Source organism: Pelodiscus sinensis, chromosome 1, assembly GCF_052426305.1.
Source record: "Pelodiscus sinensis isolate ZL-2025 chromosome 1, ASM5242630v1, whole genome shotgun sequence".
In the NCBI taxonomy this organism is placed as follows: domain Eukaryota; kingdom Metazoa; phylum Chordata; order Testudines; family Trionychidae; genus Pelodiscus; species Pelodiscus sinensis.
Genome location: NC_143052.1, coordinates 48,585,001 through 48,597,500, shown reverse-complemented (window position 1 = coordinate 48,597,500; position 12,500 = coordinate 48,585,001). Strand labels below are relative to the sequence as shown.

Genomic DNA, 12,500 nt, shown 5'->3' with positions numbered 1-12,500 from the left:
ACCCCAAATAGACCTCTGCGGAACCCCACTTGTTATGCCCTTCCAGCCTAATTGTGAACCAATAATAACTACTGCCTGAGAATGGTTGTCCAGCCAGTTTTGCACCCACCTTACAGTAGCCCCATCTAAGTTATATTTCCCTAGTTTATTGATAAGAAGGTCATGCAAGACCATGTCAAATGTCTTACTAACATTTAAGTATACCACGTCCACCGCTTCTCCCTTATTCACAAGGCTTGATATCCTATCAAAGAAAGCTGTCAGATTGGTTTGACATGACGCTGTTACTGCCATAGTAAAACCGTAGGGTTGAATTCTCCTCAGTCTCATGAGCAATCAGTGGAGGCACAAGTCTTAAGTATATACTCTTACCACATACAGATTAGGTATACTTAGTCAGCTGTGGCAAAGGTTGAACTATGTCCTTTATCACTTTGAATTAATCTAGAAATTTATTTTCATATGACAACAAAGCTTAGAATTTTCCAACTAACATGTCTTTTTCCTCCTATTTTCCCCCAAGTGACCTATATAGTTAAACAATGGGAGCTAGTGCTGTTCTCTTAGGCTATGTCTAGACTGCAAGCCTCTTTCGAAAGAGAGCGTCTAGACTGCACGGAGAAATTTCGAAAAAGCGGCTTGCTTTTTCGAAAGAAAGCATCCAGTGAGTCTGGATGCTCTCTTTCGAAGAAGCCCTATTTACATTGAAGAACGCCTTCTTTCGAAAGAGGAACTTTCGAAAGAAGGCGTTCTTCCTCGTGAAATGAGGTTTACCGCCATCGAAAGAAAAGCCGCGTTCTTTTGAATTAATTTCGAAAGAACGCGGCTTGAGTCTGGACGCAGGGGAAGTTTTTTCGAAAAAAGGCTACTTTTTTCGAAAAAAACCCTGAGTCTGGACACAGCCTTACTGAGGAACATTGTGCAAATTCTTGTTTGACATGGGTACCCACCTTTTTAGTATGAGAATGGGTTCCTGGAAATAAGTCTTTAGGTTTAAAAAGGTCTAGTTCAAGCAAATCCTATTTTCCATTATTAAATCTTATAATAAACCTATAGTCAAAATTCAGGTTATTGCATAGGTTCACTTGAACTTGGTTGTTTAAACGAACCAGAAGTAATACTAGAAGCTGTATGGTTTGGAATTGAAATTCACCTTCAAACTGTAGCCTAATATAGGCAAAGAAATCCACAAAAAGCTTTAATAGGGGAATTTGTGCACACAAAATATGTTCTAACATACCACTGCTGGTTCGCAAAACCAGCATTAACTCAAACAAGTAATTTTGTGGTTTAAGTCCAGCATTCTTTATCCCTCTATTCACTATGTTCCTGTAGATTAATGGTTGAAACTTCAGTATTTTGAACAGTCTGCATTCACTGAACAATTGGACCACCAGACTAGAGCTTCTTCACTGTATTTTCACATCAATGAGACATTCAAAGGAGTTCCAGATTACTTCTGTCTTCAGTTCCACTCACAAGAGTTCACTCTGAGTTGTAGACATTTATCTGACATGACTGATAAATTTGGGTGATTATTCTCCCCCTCTCTGGAGATCCACATTGATCCTAGCAACTGTAGATCAATTGAATAACATAAGACACATGGACAGCTGAGAGAGTCAGAAAAGCAACAGTGGTTTAAAAGCTCCTCAGTCAGCTGGCAGTGCAGCTAGCTTCAGCGTTGTTCAGATAGATAACTGCATTCATCAATGCATACATACAGAGCTAGGACTCATTTTCCATAATTCAATGTTTAAAAGTATATACATACAACTTGTGTGCACATTTGTCATTGGCAGACACTTAAGTCTAGTCAGAAGTCATTTGCTGGTCATTTGCTCACAAAGTTACAAATCTGGCAATTGTAATTGTGTACGAAATTATGAAGTTCTGGGACATAATTTTAAGTGATGAAATCCTAGTGGTGGGTCTGTTATCAAAATAAGCATGACATTGCACCATTTTCAGAAAAATAAAAATAAAATGTACCTTATTTCTAATTCTGTTAGCTGTATTGAGGTACACAGCACTTTTTAGTACGCTTAAAGAGTCCATATGGGGATCTATTCTGGTGTCTCACATTTGTTTATCATGCTTTCCAGTAGAAGTCTCTAAGGCTACATCTGCAGTGAAGCACTATTTCGGGATACTGGAGTATCTTGAAATAGCTATTCCGCATCTTTTGAGTGTGCCCATTATTTTGAAATATAACAGGCTCACTATTCTGATATCCCCATAAACCTCAGTCCATGAGGAGTAAGGGACATTTTGGAATAGCAATTTATTTTGAAATATGTGCTGTTTAGATAGTGCCAAATTTCGAAATATGCTATTTTGAAATAAGATCAAAATAAGACACGTAATTTGTGTAGCTCAAATTGCGTATCTTATTTTGACCCCTGAGGTGCGGTATAGACACACCCCAAAACAGCAGCAGCAACATAAAACACACCTGCATGTCCCTGAACAGTCAAAGCATAGGATTAACAAGAACTAACCTCGGAACATCCACAGAACCTCTGTGCCATGAAGCCCACAAATCTGTCAAGCTTTGTCTGGACTCTCCAGACAAGGAGGCAAATGGAGTACCAAGAAGGATCCTCTTCTTTAAACAGTGACACCCAAAGTCCATATTTTTTCTCCCTGCAGAGCATAGATGGTAATTGAAGTTTGGGGAGAGATGTTGGGGATGTGGTGCCTTCCCAACATTCCTTGTCCAAGGAACAGTTGGAGATTCCTCCCTGGCTGACTCTCAGCTGGGAAGGGAAGAGTGAATGGGATACATGATGCAAAACCAGCCTCTCCAGATGACACTTCTGAAACAGCTGTAAACTGTCCCTTCTTCCCTAGGCAATTGGTGTGTGAGTGAAAGTCTAACCCACACCCAACAATCTGTTTATTATTTTTTATTGTTTGTTTGATTATCTAGGGTGATTTATAAATGTCAGTCCTTTCCTTCACTTCCTGTGCTCCCTCCAGCAGCTCTGCAGAATTTATTATAGTCGCTAGTGTTGGAGTAACAATTATGACCCCTATGCCCAGTTTGAAAGGAGCACTATCTGCAGAAAGCTTTTCTAAAGTGCTGGTAACTTATTTGTATGAGCCCTCCCCACCATCACACCTCTATACAATTGTGTGGGTTCTAACTGCAGAATGAGCTTTGCCCATCTTTCATAGTGGGCCCAATTCCTGTGCCCTTCAGGACTGGGCAATGTGGAGTGGACTCATGTGGCAGTAAGAAGCTTACGTTCCCCTCACTGCCGGGTATCTGAAGGTCAAGACTGGACTTTTAATGTGTGAATGCAGTCGAGGAGAGTTACTGGATAACCTCAATCTTCCTCTTCTAAACCTAGATATAACTAAAAGAGGCACTTGATGGGAAGTCACATTAAATAACAGAGCCCCAGAAACTGGAGAAGGAATCCTATACAGAAAAGTCTCGATTTTTCAACCTCCGCTTATCTGACATTCCGCTTTATCTGATGTGCCACCTGTCACGTCACAGCAAGGGGCTCCAGGGATGCTTCACACCACGATGGCCTTGCTTTCTCTTTTCCTTTTTCCAGGGCTGGGCGGGAGCTCTGGTTGGCAGGTCTTCAATGCCTTGTTGTGCCTGTAGAATTTGCTGTTGGCAAAGTTGCTTTTTTCCTGTTTCTGGCAAAGCCATAAGTGCCTTGCCCTGTGTTACAGCTCAGGCAAGCCACACACAGCTCTGGAAAATCATCGGCGGGGGACGTGGAGTGGCGCAGGGCAAGGGTTGTGCAGCCACTGCAAGGCAGAGCCCAGGATCTTACTCCCGTCTGGGGAGAAATACAAGGGCTGGTCAAGGCGGCAGACACAGGAGGTTTAAAACTGGACCCTGCAAGGTATTACAAAGGGCAAATTTATAAAATTAAAAGAATTATCCATATTATCCAACATTTCCACTATCCGACTATCCTACGGTACTGTTTAGGTCAGATAATCAAGACTCTACTGTACTTAAAAGTGATCTCTTAATTGGATCCTATGCAGTGGGTCCCCTACTTCCGATAAAGAAATTCCAACTGCTGCATACTTTTTTTATTATTTATATATATGACAGAGAGAAAAATTACAGAGAGTGAGGGAGAAGTTAGAACTTAATCCTTGCTTGTGGAAAATGTGTTTCACCACATAGAGTGTAGTGTGAAGTCAATTACTAAATAGTTACTTATGCAATACTTGTTTTATTATAAGGCCCACAGTAAAACATTAGAAGTTATAGTGTCAATTTTCCATTGTTAATGTCACCTTTCTAATATCTGCATTTCATTGTATAATTATTATATTATGATGAGCGGTCTCCTGTTCTCAATTAAGCACACAATTTCCTTAGCCTAAATGGGAATTCTGCTTACAGCTTGAAGAAAATGTATGGCCTTGTGTCTTTAAATTTCTGTTCCATTCCTGAACAAGTCACATACATTTACAAAAAAATGTGTGCTGGTAAAATAAATAGATGGAAAATGTAACTACTTAGCAATAAAATAATGTTAAATGCAGTGTAAAGAGACAATTTGTTTAAAAATATCCAAATGAAGAGAGCACATGCTATTTTGACTCACTATGACTGCTCAGTATTAAGTATTCCTCCTTATTTAATACAAATCTTTGCAAATCCTAGTCTACAGTAAGCTTTTAAAATGAAACCATGAATGCCACACTCATTTAAAAGATGCAGATCAGAAAACTGTATAGGGTAGCTCTTATGAAAACTTTTGAGAATAGGAACCTCATCATACTAATGAAGATTAGAATATAGTCTTTTGTAATGTTGGCTATTTGATGGATAAGACTCAGTATATGTCAAGCAAGACATTACCAAAATATCTGTGTGACAGAGCATCTATACTTTAACATTTTATTTGTGTATGTCCTTTGGGCCTTCTAATTAGATGATGCCATTTATTTCTTGTTATGGTTCTATTCCTGCATATTGTATCATATACCGTAAGTAATATCTTTAAAGTAATGTTTTTGAAAGCTGGAATATAATAGTGAAGACACCTGATGGTTTCCTTGTAATGTGAGTATTAATGAGGGAACAGTTAAATGTGGGAAATCTTACATAAACTGAATTATTTCAGCAGACATGGTATATATTCCAGCCAGAGTACATTTAATATAATGGTCTTATGTTGATTCAGTTATCTATAACAATTGTTATAACTTACTAATGTGAATGTCTATATAAATTTAGATATTTTAATATCTGCTTTTTTAAGATCCACCTGTCACAGGTGGGTGGGTCAGAGAGCTGGTTACAACATCTTGACTATCAAGTTTCTCTAACCTTTGTATAAGTTAGCGTACTCTAATGGTGAGATCTTTAAAGGTATTTCAGCACAGCTAGATACCTTTAAATGTCTTGCCCTAATGCATCATAGCCAACTGGGAAATGGAAGAGAATAGGAGAGATCCAGCCCAGTTCGTGCTCCCTCCATCTCTGGGGAGGGACCAGCAGTTCACATAGAAGTTGACTGATTCCTGGCTTTGTGCTACCAGAGCGTTTCCTCCATCCCTCACTGCATTCTTAGTTGTGGCCACATTTCTGCACATGTGCACTTCTCTGATTGTGTAAATGGGCCTGTACCAAGAGAAGGAATCTGGGCCATCTCACTTAAACTGGTTTAAATTAGGCTAAGCCCATAGAAGTCACTCTAGTACACTGATGTAGTACTAGTGTACATCAGAAGAGAATGAGGTCCATGTATTATTCTGTGTATTTTTGGGTACTTTCTATACAGTGCACATGGTAGAAAACTATATAACTGAGGATGGCAAACTCAAAAATATATAAGGATTTATAACAGTAGCAGGCAACCTGCAGTGTGTGGGCCACATACAAGACTATCAGAGTTTTATGTGTGGACCGCAAGACTTTTTGTTTTCCCTCTGGTATTGCTAAAGTGACACACATATTAACTGAGGTGCATGCTGATTGCACACAACATTGACTGTGAGCGCTATGCACTCCCTCTGCATCAATCAAAGTGCTGCTATGGTTCAACTGGCATACCCCACAAGTTCTAGGTACACAAGCACAATTAGCAAAACTACCTATATAAGGAACCATCTTACTTACGACAATCTTGCGGCCTACTGAGATGAAGGAAGGCCACTCATGAGGCCCACTCACTATCCTGGGTTATCCATCACTGATTTATAGTATTTTTGAAATATAAAATGATAGTTCATTGTTAATACATAGACTCAACACCAGAACACTTCTTCATTTTTTGTCAAATGGCTTTATTATTGGCATGTAGCTGGAGCAGAAGAAAAACATTCTAGCTCAGAAATGGTCTGTATATTCCCTACATGTTAGAAATTTTTTGTCCAATTTACCTTTTCCATGATTTCCCAAATGACACATGTGGTTCCCATTTCATTATTACTACTTTATCGGTCAGTCTGATGTTTGAAGTATATAATTGCAGTGCTTTTAATAATGTATGTATTATTCAGGGTGCCATATTTTATGGGAACAGCAAGGCATACTGTGTTGGGATACTAAGAGTATTCCAACTGCAATTAATCATATTGTAACTCTTTAATACTAATTTCAAATTAATGATAATACATTTAATAATTAAAGCCTTAATCTTGCCATTAAATCCATGAAAACAGCCTATGTAGAACCCGCTAAAGCTAATATGGTTCTGCATGGAAACAAGGGTTCTCGTACCTGGATCTTGTTGAGGATCAGTCCCTTATTGATGGATTTTAGCTGCAAAATTAGAAAAGCAGAGGTAAGATAAAAGGAGTAGTCCTTGTGCAAGCAGTCACGTTTATTTGAAGGCATGAATTTCTAAGGTAAGTAAGAATTTGCTATGTTGTCTCCAACATTTGTAAACTGCATCAAGATACTAGGTGCTACAGTCTAATTTTTCTAGCATTTTGCAAAATGATTCTGTGTGGATATTTTGTATTATGTTTACAGTCTACTGATAAAATGACTCCCTTGTCTTTGATTCACAGAAGATAATTTTTCCTCTTCTGGGTTATAGTTACTCATTAGCTATACGGCAGACATTTTTTAATGTAACATTGAGTTATGGTGACCAGAGGGCAAGTGTAAAAAACTGGGCCTTTTGGGGGAGTGGAATATAGTTGCATATATAAGACAAAGCCTCCAATATTAGGATGTCTGGTCATCTTATATAGAATCCAATTCAATGTTCCTTGCACAAGAAAATCTCCAACTGACTCTTCTTATTCAAAAAATACTGAATTGGAACAGTATCATATCTCAGTAACTTCTTGTTTGTTTGTCATGAGTACATACCAAAATAACATGGCCACTTATATTGGGTCTTTCATCAATATATTCAACTATACAGTAGCACAGTTTACAACACTTTCATTACATGTACTAGCTCACTGAGATCTCTGTGAAGTAGCTTGACGTTATCAGGCCTATTTTACAGAAAAGGTAAATCGAAGCCAAGAGAAGTTAAATGACATGTCTAAAGTCATTCAGGGTATGTCTACACTACAGAGAAGATCCAAGCTGCTGCTGTTGATCTTCCAGGGTTCAAATAAGTGGGTCTAGTGAGACACACTAATTTGAACTGAGAGGGGCACTTGGGTTGATGCCGGTAGTCCTGCTTCTATAAGGATTAAGGGAAGCTGAAGGGAGAGTGTTCTTCCTTCAACTTCCTGCGGAGTGGTCAGCACCAAAAGTCGAGTAAAGGTACTTCAACTTCAGATACACAAATTAACGGAGCTGTAATTGCATATCTTAATTTGACCTTGTCCCAGTGTATACATACCCTCAGTGAGTCAGAGACATAGTAGAAATAGAACATGGGTGTCTTTTGCTCTAAAAAAAAGCTCTGCGAAGAAAATCAAGGTTAACAATTTTGAAAAGTACTTTTTATGCTGAATGCATATAATGAGTATCGAAGGGTGGGTAGGTCAATCAGTCATAGGATAAATAGTCATTATAGCCAAATTATCATTTTAAGAATGGCAAAGAAAATACATATAAAATAGTTTTCTGCAGTTAAAAAAAAGGTTTTAAATACTTATTCTATTTCCCAGTTTTCAGTGGTATTGCATTAAGTGAGAAACCTCAGTCAGTAGCTCCTGCATTTGCCTGTTTCTGGTGTTAATTATCTTTTGTTTGCCCTTGATAATCCTGAGGTTGGTATGCAGATAATGAAGGCTGCAGAATCAACTCAAAGTGTAAAAAACAATGGCATTGTCAATTCTGCATCACAACACTTTATAAATTATGAATGTTATCCACATTAAGAAGAGTGGTAGACTTTTAAAATTACTTCCATGAATAGATTAAATTACAAGTATTATTACATTTCATTTTATTAAGTGCATCTTAGTAGTTATTAGAGCAAATGAACATGTTCTCTCAATTACATAAAAACATTAGAAGTAAAAATTATGCACAGACACTCCCAAATGCATAATGTGGCATTGTATATTAATCACCCCAAACAATATTTTTCAGTTTATATGAAGACAATTATTACCTATTGAACAATAACATTGTTATTGGTTTATTAAAATTCAGTTCAAAGAATTATCTTTTTTGATAAAAGCTTTGATTCTTTTTGGATATTTCAGTAACTTCACTTCTTAGAAAAATGTAAGAGACTTTAATTATTTCCTTTTAGTAGTCTAATTATAATAAGATAACTTTATCATATATCAGACTTTTATATACATTGAGTAAGACAATACAACATGTACTTTGTATGTGTTAAGGTAATCTAAAATACCGTCAAGTTTATTTTACTTTTCAGCAAGTGATAATTTTTTTCAAAGTTATATTAACCCTTTTAAACTATTTTCAGACATATTTATGTTTTTGCTACAAGTGCTGTAAGAAAAAACTATGCATTTATGTGCATGGAATAATATACTTTTTAGTATAGCAATTAAATGAACACAAACTGAAAGGATCTGATACTGCATCTATTTAAATAAACTTCCACTATATTGAATGGAAAAAGGGCTGGACTATAATCAATATAGAAACATTGTTGCATTTATGTAGTCATGTTGGACACTTGCATAGCAATTTAACATCAAGATTTTCAGCACCTTTTTTCATTCTCAAGTTTCTGTTGTGATATATTATGTGCATGCATCATTGTGTTGGCACTTAAAACGGTTCTAATATTATTTTGGATGACCATATAACTTTATATCAATAGGTTCTGTAGTTCCTAACTTTAATCTAATTAGACATGAGAAATTCTAGGGAACAATTCACGTTGTAAAGTAACATTTTAATGTAATTTACAAGCTTTTAAGCATGATCACTAATCATTAAAACCAATCATTTTAAACTAATATTAGCAGTTTTACTTCTAGACAAGGCAGAAAACATTCTCATTTGCTTCTGTTAAGCTTTTCTTAAATTAGTTTGTATTTAACATATTAGTTGTCAATATCATTGCTAGTCAGTGTCACTATACAAAATACTGGTGCTTGTTGGGTTGATTATTTTGGATTGCAATTAATGACTCATAATTAAGATAACAAAAATAAATCAGAGATGCCTCTGGATTATTTATATTAAGTGCAGATCAGAGCCAATAAATCTGCTTTGAAGGCAAATGCATTAATCTGAATTTGTGAGTCAAAATATTAAAATGCTAAGACATATCTCCTTTATCATATGAGTCTTAAACATGCATTATGATCTGTTTGATTCAGCAAGAAGATTATTTAAATGTGCAAAATTACGTATTCCTAGAGAATATGAGAAAGCTTCTTACTTTTCCATGGAAATATTTTCATGTATGCACCTTTAGCACAGACAGACAGCAAAGAATACACTGCCTCTTAATATTTAATTGTCTGTCAGACTTTTTAAAAACAACTTTTTGTCATTTATTTTGTCCTTTTGCTTTCTAATGATTGTGGAAGGCTGAATTATTAACTAAAGTAATTCAAAGGATGCATGTGAAAGTATATTTAACAGTGGCTAGTTAGAATCAGTAAACATTCTAATTGGTTATTTTATTAAAACATTTAGTCCTATAATTAGACACTGCTTATGTTAGCCGTGCGTTGGAGAACATGAAATGAGTAAGTGATCTTTTCTGGCTTAATGTTATTAACTAAACAAAGTAAGTTAGACTCTTCCTCATCATTATATCAGATTATAAATGCATGAGTAGACATTGACATATACATTGATTTGGCAAAATAAAAAGCCTTTTTAGCTCCAATTAATTCTCAGTTAAACCGTCCCAACAATGGTGTCACACATACAGCACCACTAAGTTATCTTTAAATCTGTCTAATTTCCTTAATTCTCCCTCTCACTATTAATAACAATTCAGACATGAAAGTGTTAACATTTCCTTTTAAATTACTCCTATTTAAGAAGAAAAATCATATTATTTTCTTAATCTTTCTAATTCTATTCTCATAAGATGATCTTGGATTTGTTCCTTTAACACTGACTCTTAGTACAGTCCTGATTTCTGTATTAATGAATTGAGAAGATGGCATGAGGCTCTTAGGTAAGTGCTATAAACTCAGTCATATGAATTTGTAGTAAAGAAGAAATAGTATTTTGTTCATTCTCACATCAATGTTACTTTGAAAGGTAATTAGTTAGATATTATGTAGGTAGCACACAAAAGATCATGTAAGAGTTTGCAATCTGCCTTTTGATCATCACAAGAAAAATTTCTACTGGGAAATGAAAGCCAGACATAATTCACTAAAATTACACTGAATGCCCTTTAATCAATACAGATAAATCTAGTGTTTGTTGTTAAATCGATCTTCTCCTTTATAGAGATACACTGTCTTGATTGTTTTAGGGATAATTATTTCACAGGGAATTTTTATGATGATTAGCAAAAACTAGACAACAGTGAAGTTGACTCCGATCCATTGAAATACTGTGGCTTAGAGGGCATTTGTCTCTTCTAGTTTGAAGCGTAGTGTTATCAATACTGATTTATATCATTTCATGCAATGATGTTTTCCTGAAACAAATGGAGTGAAGCTGATTTCACTTCAGAAATAACAGCCTCTGTGTTTGTTTTTTCTTTTATAAAATTGTCAGCTCTTGCCAATATAAATATTCGCTGATTCAGACTTTCCCTTCCTGCTTTTATCACTTAGCCTGATTCCTTGACGTAGATCATTTTGAAAAAGTCCAGATAAACTTTGGTGAAATATAAAAATGTTTAGACTAGAAAGACAAAGGTTGAACTCAAGGCTTATTTAAAGTGATGCTGCTGAATTATTCCTACACATATAATAAAACAACTACAATATCAAAGATTTTAAAAAGTCAAAAGTTTTCCATTTCAGTTTCCATTTGTAAGTTAAGACACTTATATATTTGTATGGTTTTTACAAATCACCCATCATAATCGAGTACAGCAATTAAACATATAACAGAGAGAAAAAAAGAGAGAGAGAGAGAATAATGAGTTTTAATATAATGAATTAGACATTAAATGCTCATAACGCTATTTGGAAAGAAATTAAAGCACATTACTTAGAGAATGTACTAAATTTTTAGTCAAATAATAAAATTCATAATATTTATGTGAATGTATAAGTGGATAAGAGATATGAGGGTTTATATTTTTGCATAATATATTCAGTCATTCATACTTTTCATTAATAAGGATATGGCAAATTATCTAATTCGCTGAATATCCTGACTAGATTCTTTTTAATATGAGAACTGAAATTAGCAACAGTTCTGCATCTATGCAAAATGCTATAATTCTTTAATGAATAACATAATAAAAAGTGTTTGTTTTTTAAATTATCATTAAAGCCTAATGTCTAATACTAGGTGTTTCTTTCCTTTAACATCCATTTCTGTAGTGCGTGCTTTTAAATGAGCACTTAGTATTATTCCTTAACACATATTGAAGTAAGAAGGAAATAAAGTTTTTAGCATGTATAAGCAGAAAGCATATTCTGTAATTGCTTATTAACTGACTGCTCTAAAAGTGAAAATTTATTTTAAATGATCACTTCAGAAACATAGCATTCTCTATATTTAATATTGTTTGTGTGGTCACTAGAAAAATTCTACAGTTATATGGAAAACAGTTGTTTTGGCAAATTGAAAAGAGTGACAAGAGAAACATGAATTAAATATAACCTTTTAAAAATAAAACCCTATATTATATTAGATACTTGGTATGTATTTACATCATTAAATGGTATCTACTAACTATGAAAGCCTACAGTTTTTGGTTGAGATGTAACTTTTTTGTTTATCTTGGTTTGTAAATAAGAAATTTCACGTATAAATGATTGTGACTTTAAGTAACTCAGAGACAATTAAATCTAAGAGTTTCTTAGATTTTAAAACATTGCTTCCATGTTGTTTACTATGGTAAGTAACACCTAAGAATAAGTGAACTGAATGAGCACTGCAATGACCTCTAATTGATGGCAGTGGAGAAAATATATTGACAAAGTTAATAGGAGAAAAATATGGTATTAATACTCCTCAT

The 12,500-nt window shown here is 35.1% G+C and overlaps 1 long non-coding RNA gene across 2 annotated transcripts in view; it reads right to left on the bottom strand.

Moving 5' to 3' along the window:
- Positions 1-1,050: 1,050 nt before the first annotated feature.
- LOC102445808 (uncharacterized) overlaps positions 1,051-12,500 on the bottom strand; it is a 25,729-nt gene continuing 14,279 nt past the window's right edge. The window contains exons 2-3 of one of the 2 annotated variants that reach the window (XR_016349870.1): positions 6,713-6,754; positions 1,051-3,862 (exon numbers count right to left, since the gene is read on the bottom strand). This is a non-coding gene — a long non-coding RNA (uncharacterized LOC102445808). The remainder of the gene's footprint in view (positions 3,863-6,712; positions 6,755-12,500) is intronic. The other variant, XR_012903959.2, reaches the window with a different exon arrangement.